Genomic DNA, 11,273 nt, shown 5'->3' with positions numbered 1-11,273 from the left:
TTTGCTTATAAATTACACTAAAGAAAAATGTAAGTGCAACAATTTAGTTTTTCTCCCATTTTTCACGTGTTAAGGTTTTTTTTCTATGCAGAAAAAGGTTTATATTTCTCAATTCTTGTTCACCAATTTGCGAGCACTTCTTTTGCCAAGATAGGTATCTGTACTCTTTCAAATAACCATTCTTCAGTGCCTGATAAATGTCTTTATGTCAAGATAAAACTGCCTTTTTTCAAGTGGCCTGTGATTGTGACTGGTCCAAGGAGAAGTGCACAGAAGTTTTAGATCTCTTATTTCAACTCATAAAAACCAATTTGTTGCATTTATGTTGTTTTTGAGTGTATTTTTAAAAAAATGTTAAAAATTAGTTAGTGTGCATGATCTCACACACCTGAGAGTTTGCATGGACAGGGTCAAATAATTCAGAGTGAAATCAATAAAATTAAACTTAATGAAGAAGGCGTTTTATTTTTATTATATTCAGCTTAATGACATTAAATATGAATTTGACCTTCGAGAGATGTTGTAATATTTTTGTTAGATCCGTTGAACTTGTGTAACTGAAACAATTAATTCACAGTTATCATGGTTTCTACAGAATACAAATTTAAGCCTTTTTATGTTGATAAAAATATTCAAGGTCAAGTCAAGAGCATTTTTGTGTATTGCATACATAAAATCCTGCAAAGGCATGGTCCACCAATTCGGATATAAATGTGCTGGAATACAAATATTTCCTGAACTGTTGCCTTACATGACAATCTTCAATATTCCAAGTAGACAGGCAGCCTCAGAGTCAGAAGTGCAAATGTTTCCCAAAGCATGTGTTCCGAAATGAATAATAAAAAAAACGTTTTTATATTTAAACAAGATTGAAACATGTTTAGTTCAGAGTTCAGTTCAGTTAACAGTCCACTCATACAATAAAAAGAACCCTTTTTTACGGGATATCGAAAGGTCGCTACAAACTCACCTAAATAAATAAACATAGAAATGAAAACTAATGTTTATTGGTAATTAGCGTTTCAAGCAAATATGCTGGAGATTAAAGTAAATGGAGATGTAGACATCAAAGCTTGTCTGCACACGTGCGTATTGTTTCCGTCTTGTACAAACTTATAAATTACAGCTGAACAGATGAGAACGTGACCTTGACTGTGATTTCCCGTCAATCTTGATATAGCAGACTCGTCCTTTAACAAGATTACTTTCCCTTGCTCTAATGGATTTGACTCTTACGACAAAGATGCATCCGTTCCTTTGTTTAAATAGAGCATAAATACTTTGTCACCACCCCTGAACAGACATCCCAGTTGATGCATTATTGCAAGAATCAATCGCAGGCCTTTTACTCTCACTGTATGTCCTCAATTTGTCATAGCAGAAAGGAGGAGACTGCCCTCCCTCTTCCCCTTTCTGTCTTTTTCTCACATTTATTCGTACCTCTCTCACATCCTAGTTCACTCCCAGACATATCAACAAAGTCTGTGTGACAGTCTCAGGTGCATTGTGCAGTTTGCTTCAAGTTTAGGTTGTTCCATTTAGCACTCACTTAATAAGGACCCCTCCCGTCTTCCACCCGTGTCTGTTCTGTTCAGCAGGTTAGATTGCACACTGTCAGACGGAGGCACCGACTGTCATCGCAGAATGACACTGTCCTGACCAGCCGGATTTCTTTGAAATCGATGCCTCCGGGTCTGCCCCGGGGTTGTTGAGGCATGCTGGAGTCTGCCATAGGTGGAGGAGTCCTGTGGTACCTCAGCTCATTTTGATTAATGGACCTCTCTCTGCCCCTGAGTGAGCAATTATCAGAGGGTAGGCAAAGTCGTTCATCACTGTAACTGAGCAGCAGGTCTCTTCCACTGTCGAAAGTCATGCCTGCAGGGCGAGGGGTCTACGTCCACATCCCCCATATATCCCACATCCCCCCCTCCTCCTAAGTCTCCTCCACCCCATCAACCAGGCCGAAGCCCCGTGTTTGACCATGAGGGTTTGTCTACAGAGGGTCAGAGAGGTGGAGTTCTTCGCTGGTGCGGTGTGCAGATGTTCTTACAAGTAGATCCGATTTCCCCACAGTAATTATTAAGCTGTTGTCTGGGCTCTCTCGCCTTGATCAGATTCAAGCCTGCGTGTTATTGTGAGATCAAGTTCCTCCTCGGTCCTGTGGCACGGAGCCTCAAATTCACTTTTGCAACACGACTGGCACATGTTGTGAACACATGTAGCTGTTAGTGGACGTGTGTCCAGCAAACTAAGTGTCTACTACACAGACTGAAAAGAAAGCTACAGCTTTTCAATTAAAACCAACACAATCTGCATGAGTTAAACAGCTTCATCACCAAAAAACAACAATTACACTTTATCCTGCATGGAAGAGAAGCTTTAACATAACTTCTTGCCATAGAAGCTTCATATATTGGCATCGAGAATGTGCTCAAGCACAGCGAAAGTTGCCCAAACAACAGCCCATTTACCATCTTTGGCTAAACTGACTCTTTAGAGGTTTTATTTTTGTTGGTGTGGCTGCATAAACACGAGCATCCTATAACTGGCAAAGTTAGAGCAAATTAAATCACCATTCACATTTTCATTACTTTTTGATATGCCTCTGGTGGACACAGAGATGGAGCAGCCCAGAACTGCATAAAAATCCCAAAGTAATGTGATGCAAAGCAGTGCCCATTGCTCTACGTGAATGTTTTTAACTTATTATTCACAATAAAAACTAGTATTGAGTTGAGTTTCATCTTTCACATTAAGAGAGAGCTTTTCTGTAGAGGGTTAATTAAAAAAAAATAAAAAATTACTAATAGTACTTCTATTATGCCCGAGCTATTTTAAATGGACAATGCTGTAGACAATTCATCAATTTAAGATGAGCCACAACTGCGAGGCTACAGACCAGAGAGTGAGGGAGAGCGTGCTGAGCATCAAGAGACACATCAGACAGGTACATATGAGGGTGGTAATGGCCAAGTGTGAGAGAGTTACTATAAAAAGGGCCTGCTAGTACGAGTGGGATAGAGAGGAAGATAGATGCTGTGGACAATGGTCTGTGGACATCCCTGCGGCCTGTTTGTTCAGGTTTAACCTTACTGTGCCTGATGCTTTGTCACAGAGAACCATCTGGGAAGGGCAGGTGAATGGTTGGATCCTCTCTCTATATTCCTGTTTATCACAGATGATCAAATCAGATCAGATCAGATAAAAGATCCATATATGACTATGTAGTCAAAAACATCTTTTCCACCATTGTTCTTTTTGGGCAAACAGATACCTACATGGTAACATTAGATTTGTGAAGCCTTTGTGAGATTTGAACACCATGTTTTTGCTTTAAAATATTCTTTTCTCACCGAGTTTGAAGCACATTGTATTCTGGTAGAAAGCCCTGAAGGCAAATCTCTCCCAGCTACAGAAACAATGGGTACAAATACCACGAGAGTTTTGCAAATCCAGAGTTACCATCTAGACATGATCTATCACTTCTCACACACACCCATCTCATACCACAGCTTCCAGTAGTTCCTCGTAGGATGCTGATTGGTCTGAACCGCTGTCTTCTTCAGACACAAAAGCATAGCCTTGAAGCCTGACAAGATGGATTCTTGTGTGATCTCACGAGTCCTGCTGTCTAACAAAGTTAGTTCAGATGGACACTTAAATTGATTTTTATGTTCTGTTTATTCTAAGGATTCAGCAGAAAAGAGGAATTAATCACCACGCTCACAGAGAGCGTAAAGATAATTGCTAAAAAATACGCAAAGGCACTTGATCAACATACAACCTGCATAAAAATCACATCATAGTCTTGGACACAGTCTGCGAAATGTGCATTAACAAGGCTCTTCACACTCGCACAGAAAAACATACAAGAGCATTGACCTTACTACTTTTAGTGTCTATTACTGTGAGTGACAGTTGGCTCCTGAGACTTTGTTAGTATTCAGGGGAAACTCTGACCCTTCATTCGAGCAGGACTCACACACAACCCATTTTCTATCTTACAAATCATTACAAAAACATCTCATGTATGTTTATTCATATCTTTCAAGACTGTCCAATCCCACCAATGTAACATCTCAATGCACTATAATAACTCTGCATTACTGGGACGTGTTTACAGAACTGGAAATAATAGGACTGTGATTGCTGGGCATGTTATTATACACCTGTAATCTAAAATCCCTTCACCTACTGTTAAAAATAAAATTAACAAAATAATTGTTCCTCCCGGGGAGCAACAATTTACCTGCAATTTACCTGAATCTATTGGTCAATTACCAGTTTGTCTTCAGGCTGACCCTGCCAGCTAATGGCTTTCGGGGGGGGAAGCCAGAATCTGATTTCCTTTTAACGCTGTCTAATGGACTGTCACCCTATACATTATGAATGCAAACCAACTGAACACAACGCGTCCCACCATCGCTATTAGAGCCTTTTTTCTATTCATTGATTTGTCTCTTTACTTTTAGCTAACGACCCCCACCACCCCCACCCTCCTCCCTCTTTTTTATACATGCTACGTGCATCTGTTAAATACTTTCTGGTGTAGACTTGGATTGGATTTGGAATGCATTTGAAGTGCAGAGATTTAGTTTGACCGTCCCGTTATCAAATCACAACGTGTAAGGCATCCAAGATGAGTAATATCTCTGTCACTGTTTATATATATACGAGTGTCTCTGTCTTTCCACCTGACAAGCGCTGGCTCAGTTTCATTTCGCCGACATCGTTTTGAATACTTAAGTGGCCAGCGAAAGATATATTACAATTTAACAGATTATATTTCTTTTCTCAAATTGCCTACTGTTTTTTTTTTGCCGGTTTCTTATGCATTGCTGTTCAGTAAGTCTATACTTTGAGGCTGGAGAGAAACATTTCAAAGTAAATAATTTACTAGAGTGTGATAGCTACATAGTTTGTTTCTCCACATGACTAAAAGCTATCATAAGAAATCTGGTCAAGACATGTGCTGCTGTGCACTGGAAATGCTGAAATCTGTATGCTGCCACCTTGTCCGCCCTCCATCTTACTCTCTCCCCTATATCTTGCTGTCTGCATCTTTTCGCCATTCCCTTGCCCTCCTTTTTACCATCTCCAACTGTCTTCTCCATCTCTAGCTCACATCTTTATATCACTCCAATTCTCGCGCGGTGAGATGGAAATTGTGTGGGAGGACTAGGTTGCAGGTCTCACAGTGGACAAAAATAAAATCCAATTTCAACAAAAAAAAATAAATAAAAAATACTTACCCACCCCCAGCCCAACTCCCCAAACTGCAGCCTTCTTTGCTGTCCATGCCCTTCTTCATCAGGCCTCACCTTCACATCTCCAGAATCTCAAAACCTGACACGCAGCAGGAGGGCTAAAGGAGAGCGACCATGTGCCGACCCAACTCCGCTCTCACTCCACTGAGATTGGTCACACACCATTGCCCTTTTTTAACTTTTAAAGCCACTTCTTGCAGCATACCATAATAGATAGCGTACCAGGTGAAGCTGTGCTTCACAATGTTGAAAGTTGAAGATCCAGACTTTTAAAAGATCTAAACAATATCAGGAGTAAAAAGAGGAAGGCCCCTCATATTATTTTCCATGCAGTAAGAATTGTGTTCCCATGGTACTAATGATGCAAGACATAATCAGCATCTCTTAGTCATGAGGGGTCATTTGGTTTCTCTTTGAAAGAAAAACAAGGCCGCATTGGACTAAGCTGACAGTTGTTTTGAAAAAATACAGCTGCAGAACGAATCAAAGGAAAAAGGATTGAAGGTTCAGATATTGAATATGTTTGGTTATCATCTGCTTTTTAGATCAGATCCAAGCATCTAAAGAGTTGCAAAGTATAGATTCGTTGATAGCAGCTTTGGTAAATCAAATTCAGATTTAGCCTTCCATTTCTGTCTCTCATGTTGAGTTTTTTTTTTGTACTACAACCTCCGAAAATGTGAAAAAAAGACATCTTCAGATATATCTGGCCAGTGAAGTTAGGAGCCATCTACTTATTTTTGGAGGGCAAACAATAAGGATCCTCTGGAGCTGTAATCTAGTTGACTGACAGCAGCTCACAATGCTTTTCTCCACACCTAACCAGAAGACATTCAGTAAAAGCAATGCAATTCATGTGAGGGGAACACAGACAGCGAGCGGGGTGAGAGAAATGCACTCCGCCACAAAGAGATAAGAAACAGTGAAGGAGATGAAAGACAGCAAAGGTGGGAAAAAATCTTTACAAGATCTAAAATTCTGTTCTACCTTCCACACATTTTGAGGTAAAACCTCAGTCATCCGGGTCCTCGGCCCTGACTTTCTATTACTGTTACCATGGTGTGTGATCCCCGTTGTGTAAATGAACACATCTTTCAAGACAAGCCCCCTGAGGCAAGGTATTTAAAGATATGGTGTCATTTATTTGTAAAAAGTCCACATGAAGAAGACCCACTGTTGACAAAATGGAACAAATACAGGAGGAGACACATTCACAAAAGACAGTTCTCTGAGGCAAAGTGTTGCACGTTTTCTGCAATTAGGTACCCAATCTTTATTGATTACAGTGCAACATTTGTGCAACAATATTTCACCTGATATTAAATTAAGACTTTCCAAATTCAATCCTTCACTCTCTAGACATTTAGACAAGCAAATAAGCTGAAAAATATATAGAACAAAACCACACTCAGAGACAATGGATCAATCATGGTGGGTGAAGTATATACAAATAGTTTTGGGCCACCTGGATTTACTGCGGCTATTATGAATATAGGTACACAAACTTTTGAGAGGATAAGGTCAGTTCAAGGAGTAAACTAGACAGCATATATATATATATGGATTTGAGTCAGACTGAATGCACTGCAGAGTCCAGAGGGATGGGAGGAGGGGAAAACAGAAACAGAGACAGGTATAGTTGGGGACCGAGTGCAACCCATCATACTCTCTTTGTTGTTAGATTTTCCTTGTAAGACCTTATTCTAATCTTATTTTGATGCTGGGACATGCCTCACTCAATCATTAAAATTTCCAGAAACGAGCAATTTCATGGAGGATAATAAAAAGGTCTAATTCAGTGGAAGCAAATAGCACCTTGTGTCCTCAGGCACCCTTATCTCACAAAAAGATATCAGATTGTACACCGCGTGCAACCAAATTATATTTTTGTTTGCCTCAAAGTGCAAAACAATCTTGCCGGCATCTGAGCAAGTGCTTTGAAGTACCGCCGGTGTGCCAGGATGAGGCCATTTCTACACTTCAGTTTAATCTTCCAGATGTGAAAAATGCAACACTTTGGCTCGGCTGATGTTTGGGAATCCTGTTTGTCCTGAACTGAAAAATATGAATAAAGTCATTTTCACTTTTTTTTCATAACCAAATATCCAGATACACAAAAAAATAAATCCATCCACATGAAATGAGGTGCAGCACGAGGCTGGAAATGTGGTTAGTAGGGTGAAGTCTCTGCCATTACATGGTTGTGATCCAGGAGAAGGCATTCTAACATCATATCATCTTATTTTTGACTTTATTAAAAATGTCATATATTCTATTCTACCCCATTAGTGATTATTTGTGAACTTACAAATCCACACATGTATTCATATGTCAGCACTGCAGACAGCTCTCCTTTTACATCCGTTGTCAGAGTCTCTGCACTTCTAAGCCCCGTCCTCATTAGACAGCAGCCCATAGCTCGGCTCCACAGTCGCTGCAGGAAGGAAGCAGCCAGACTCTCTTCAATACGCACTTGTCAATCAATCTGATGTAAAGGAGAGATATCAAGATTTCACTGGCCATGCTGTTGTCTGTAGGTTATGTTGTGGGTCAAACTAGCTCAGTGGAATTTCATGCTGCCAGCCCTTATTGTTTTCTCAGTTGAAATTCACTAGATTTACAGTCTTTTTGCTGTCTTTTTCTTTCTTACATCCTTTTGCTGCAAGCATGAAATTGAAGAAGTAGTACTGGATTAATATACCTTCTGTATGACAGAGCCACATGATCACGACTGCACTGCAATCTTTGAGAACAACCTTTATGAATCATTTGGGGTTATTCTGAGGTTGAAGTTAGTGTCTTTGTTGTTGTTTCAGACTGTACAATAAACTGTATTCAGTGGGCAGAGTCTAGTTGTACTATTACCCCATGCCTCTAGGGGGTGCATTCAATCATATTACCCATGTGGCAGAAGAGCAAACTAGGGCAAAAATCAAATGTGTTCAGCTATTCAAAAAGATATTTTGACACGTTAAAAATGTAACACACTCAGGGCTGTTACAAGTTTATAAAACGAGCTATAGCAAATTCATGATCGGTAATGGTAAAATTGATCAAGTTAAATATTGTATACACAACAAGACCATGTTAAAACATGTTGCAGCGACTTCTTGACATGTCAAGCGTACTTAGATAACGTTTAATGGGTGGATTCGAGCATATACTCGCGGGGTTCCTGCTTCGTACAAAGACAATACCTGCCATTTTGTGTTTAGCTATGACACTATCACACCCGTCATTTTTTTTGTACTTTTGTCTAAATGATATATCTCATGCACTTTGAGTTAACTCTCTTATAGACCCTCCTGTAGTGTATACCCTACACAAACACAGCGAAGGAAATGTTTATATAAATATGGTTTATATTAAAATTATAGATTTATCACCTGCCATTTGGGAGGCTGGGGTTTGATTCCTGCTCACTGCATCAGCCTTTTTAATTACCATCACACCAGCCAACACTACCCTCAATCCTTTGTGTCTTGTTAAATTGCCTTGCGGCCACAATCTGCTTTCTCAACTTAATGAATCCACAGTCTTTCTAAACTGTACTCATAATTTCTCACCGACCAGTATCTGTGTCAGCCTTTTGTTTCTACTTCTACCGTACATGCACGTCATCCACTGTAGCATTTGTTTTACTGCTTCATTATTAAATGCATGTATTTTCTTATAAGTACCAAATGACCTGCTTAATTTATACATTACAAGCTTCTCCATCGCATGCTTTAATTTATGGTTGCTAATGCTGCTTAATGTTACCCTGTCTAGAGCATATATCAATGTGCATTAATACACCAATCAATAAACAAACCATTCACTAGTTGACCACCTCAGCATTCATGCACACTTTAAAAGTAGCTGACTTTTGTTTTCTAGGACTAAAGCTTATTCACTTATCACATGGCATGTCTACTCTCCTCACTTTCAAGAGAGGTTCACGCCTTGGATGTGTCTGCTCCGCTGCTTTCCATCCACTCTATCCTCATGTCTTCCTGCATCCTCATCACAGAACACAAGGTCACAATTCCTTTTCACTTGGAAAATTGTTCTCCGTCAATGCAAACACTCCCCCTGACGATCGGATATCTGGACAGATGTCAATTCTAACAGTTCTGGTCAAGAACTCACCTCTGAACCACTACTTTCTCCAAATAGTCTCTAAATATACTTACTACACTCAGAACATCTCTCACATTCTCTTCATCTGTCTTCTCCTTCCTACCTTGTCCCAGCTAATCAAACTTTCGAAGTGTGTCTACCCAGTCCTGTAATTATAAACCGTAATAGCTCTGTTATTTGGGGAAGTGTGAACGTCTCATGACACATTTTGGAAACATACATCTTGCAAATAGAACATTTTTCTTTTTCTTGCCACCTCTCAATGCTTGAAGGTTCTCTTGTTTTTCTCCCAGTAAGTATTTGTCCTCTCTTCATTCCATTGTGCCTTTTCTTATCCTGAAAATCAATCTGCAGAGATCCTCTGCCCCGGGCTGTTCTTTTGTCATTGGATAAGCTTGTGCAGTGTGAACAAGCACTACACAGGTCACTCAAGACCAAACAAGATGTGTTCTCTGTTAGTTTTTTTGTTTGTTTTGGGTTTTTTTCTTCCAATATAAGGCATGCCATCAGACCAGAACCAACTTTAATTTGGTAATGTGACAAAAATCCTGTTTGGTGAAACTTAGACAGTTCAACTCAAGATAATGTCAGACGTCAGGCTTGTTTCGACCTCTGTTAGATAGAGGGTGATTATTGTTTCTACTCAAATGCATTGAGACCACTGTTATTGTCAACATGTCTTGGGATCAATGAGCTCTTTACCACTGAAAACACCAATACTATCACTGCAATGCACTTGGAAGTGAACAATACAAATGGCTGGATCTATTCCACAGTACGCTAGGCAGAAAATTTAGAGGTCAGTGTGGATTAAATAGCTCAAATGAAAAAATTCTCCCCATTTAGTTACAGTGCAACTGAAATTGGCATTAATCCTGTCTTTGATGAAACAAAAATTCCCAGTTGTATTAAAATCCCACAGCATCAATACTCTAGAGCTAACAAAACAAACTGTAAAGCAACATTTTATCTACCTGTGGATTCTTTCATCAAACCAATGCATCTTTTGGGTTTGGTCACATGTTCATCAGCCATGTTATAATGGGTCCATCATACCTGTAAAACTGATAAAGACATTCAGGTTAAATTTAGTTGCACATGGAATCAGCATAATGGTTGCATTCCGACTAAAAGACTTACTCTGTGTTCCTGATGTTTCAGTTTGTTGGGTGGTAGACAGTGAGATCTGTGCCAGGCTGAGGCAGAGAGTACAGAAGGTGTAGCTGCAGTCTCCTGAACACAAGCCAGAGCACACGTCCACACACATCTGGCAGCAGATGTCACAGCAGCGGTCAGAGCAGTATCTCCAGTCGTCACACACACACAAGCAGTCACCAGCCGGCCAGCATTCCTCCTTACTTTGTAGGCATGAGTTGCAAAGCTTGCAAGACTGTAACCCCATGGGTCTGCCTGTTAAAAACACACACATACACACACACACTGGGAAACGAGATATTGGAGGAAATCACTGTCTGGAAAAATGGTCTTCTTTTCATGTCCGGAATTGGAATTGAGGATACCAAATGAATGCTGTGGAGAAAAAGATGCTGATAATTGACTGTCAGCCTGTCCAGAATATTGTACAAGTTTCTTGCTATCTTGAGTTAAGTCCAAAGTTCTTCCCACATTCTGCATTTGCTCTGCGAACAGTTTGACCAACTTTTATATACGATGCTTGATGTCATACTTCCCCCCCGGGGCCTTACTCCAGTCTACTGCATCATCTCCCACATTCATAAGACGAGGAATGAAGTCAGCCTCAGCAGCAATTCAGAGAAATCAGCCTTTCAAAAGAGCAACAAAACCTCAAATGTCATGATCAACAGAGTTACTCTCTGTTAACACAAACTGCTCATAACACCAGATTTTTTTCTTTGCCTCTAA

The 11,273-nt window shown here is 40.0% G+C and overlaps 1 long non-coding RNA gene across 2 annotated transcripts; it reads right to left on the bottom strand.

The window, feature by feature from the left end:
• Positions 1-6,411: 6,411 nt before the first annotated feature.
• On the bottom strand, positions 6,412-11,010 carry LOC109139009 (uncharacterized). Of its 2 annotated transcripts, XR_002042068.2 has the most exons (4): positions 10,530-11,010; positions 10,364-10,453; positions 7,576-7,752; positions 6,412-7,322 (listed from the first exon to the last, which is right to left on the bottom strand). It is a non-coding gene; the product is annotated as an uncharacterized LOC109139009 (long non-coding RNA). The 2 variants fall into 2 exon arrangements; XR_002042067.2 differs by having other exon boundaries at positions 6,412-7,752.
• Positions 11,011-11,273: the final 263 nt, after the last annotated feature.

This window comes from Larimichthys crocea, chromosome XII (assembly GCF_000972845.2).
Source record: "Larimichthys crocea isolate SSNF chromosome XII, L_crocea_2.0, whole genome shotgun sequence".
In the NCBI taxonomy this organism is placed as follows: Eukaryota; Metazoa; Chordata; class Actinopteri; family Sciaenidae; genus Larimichthys; species Larimichthys crocea.
This window is presented reverse-complemented; position numbering and strand designations above follow the sequence as displayed.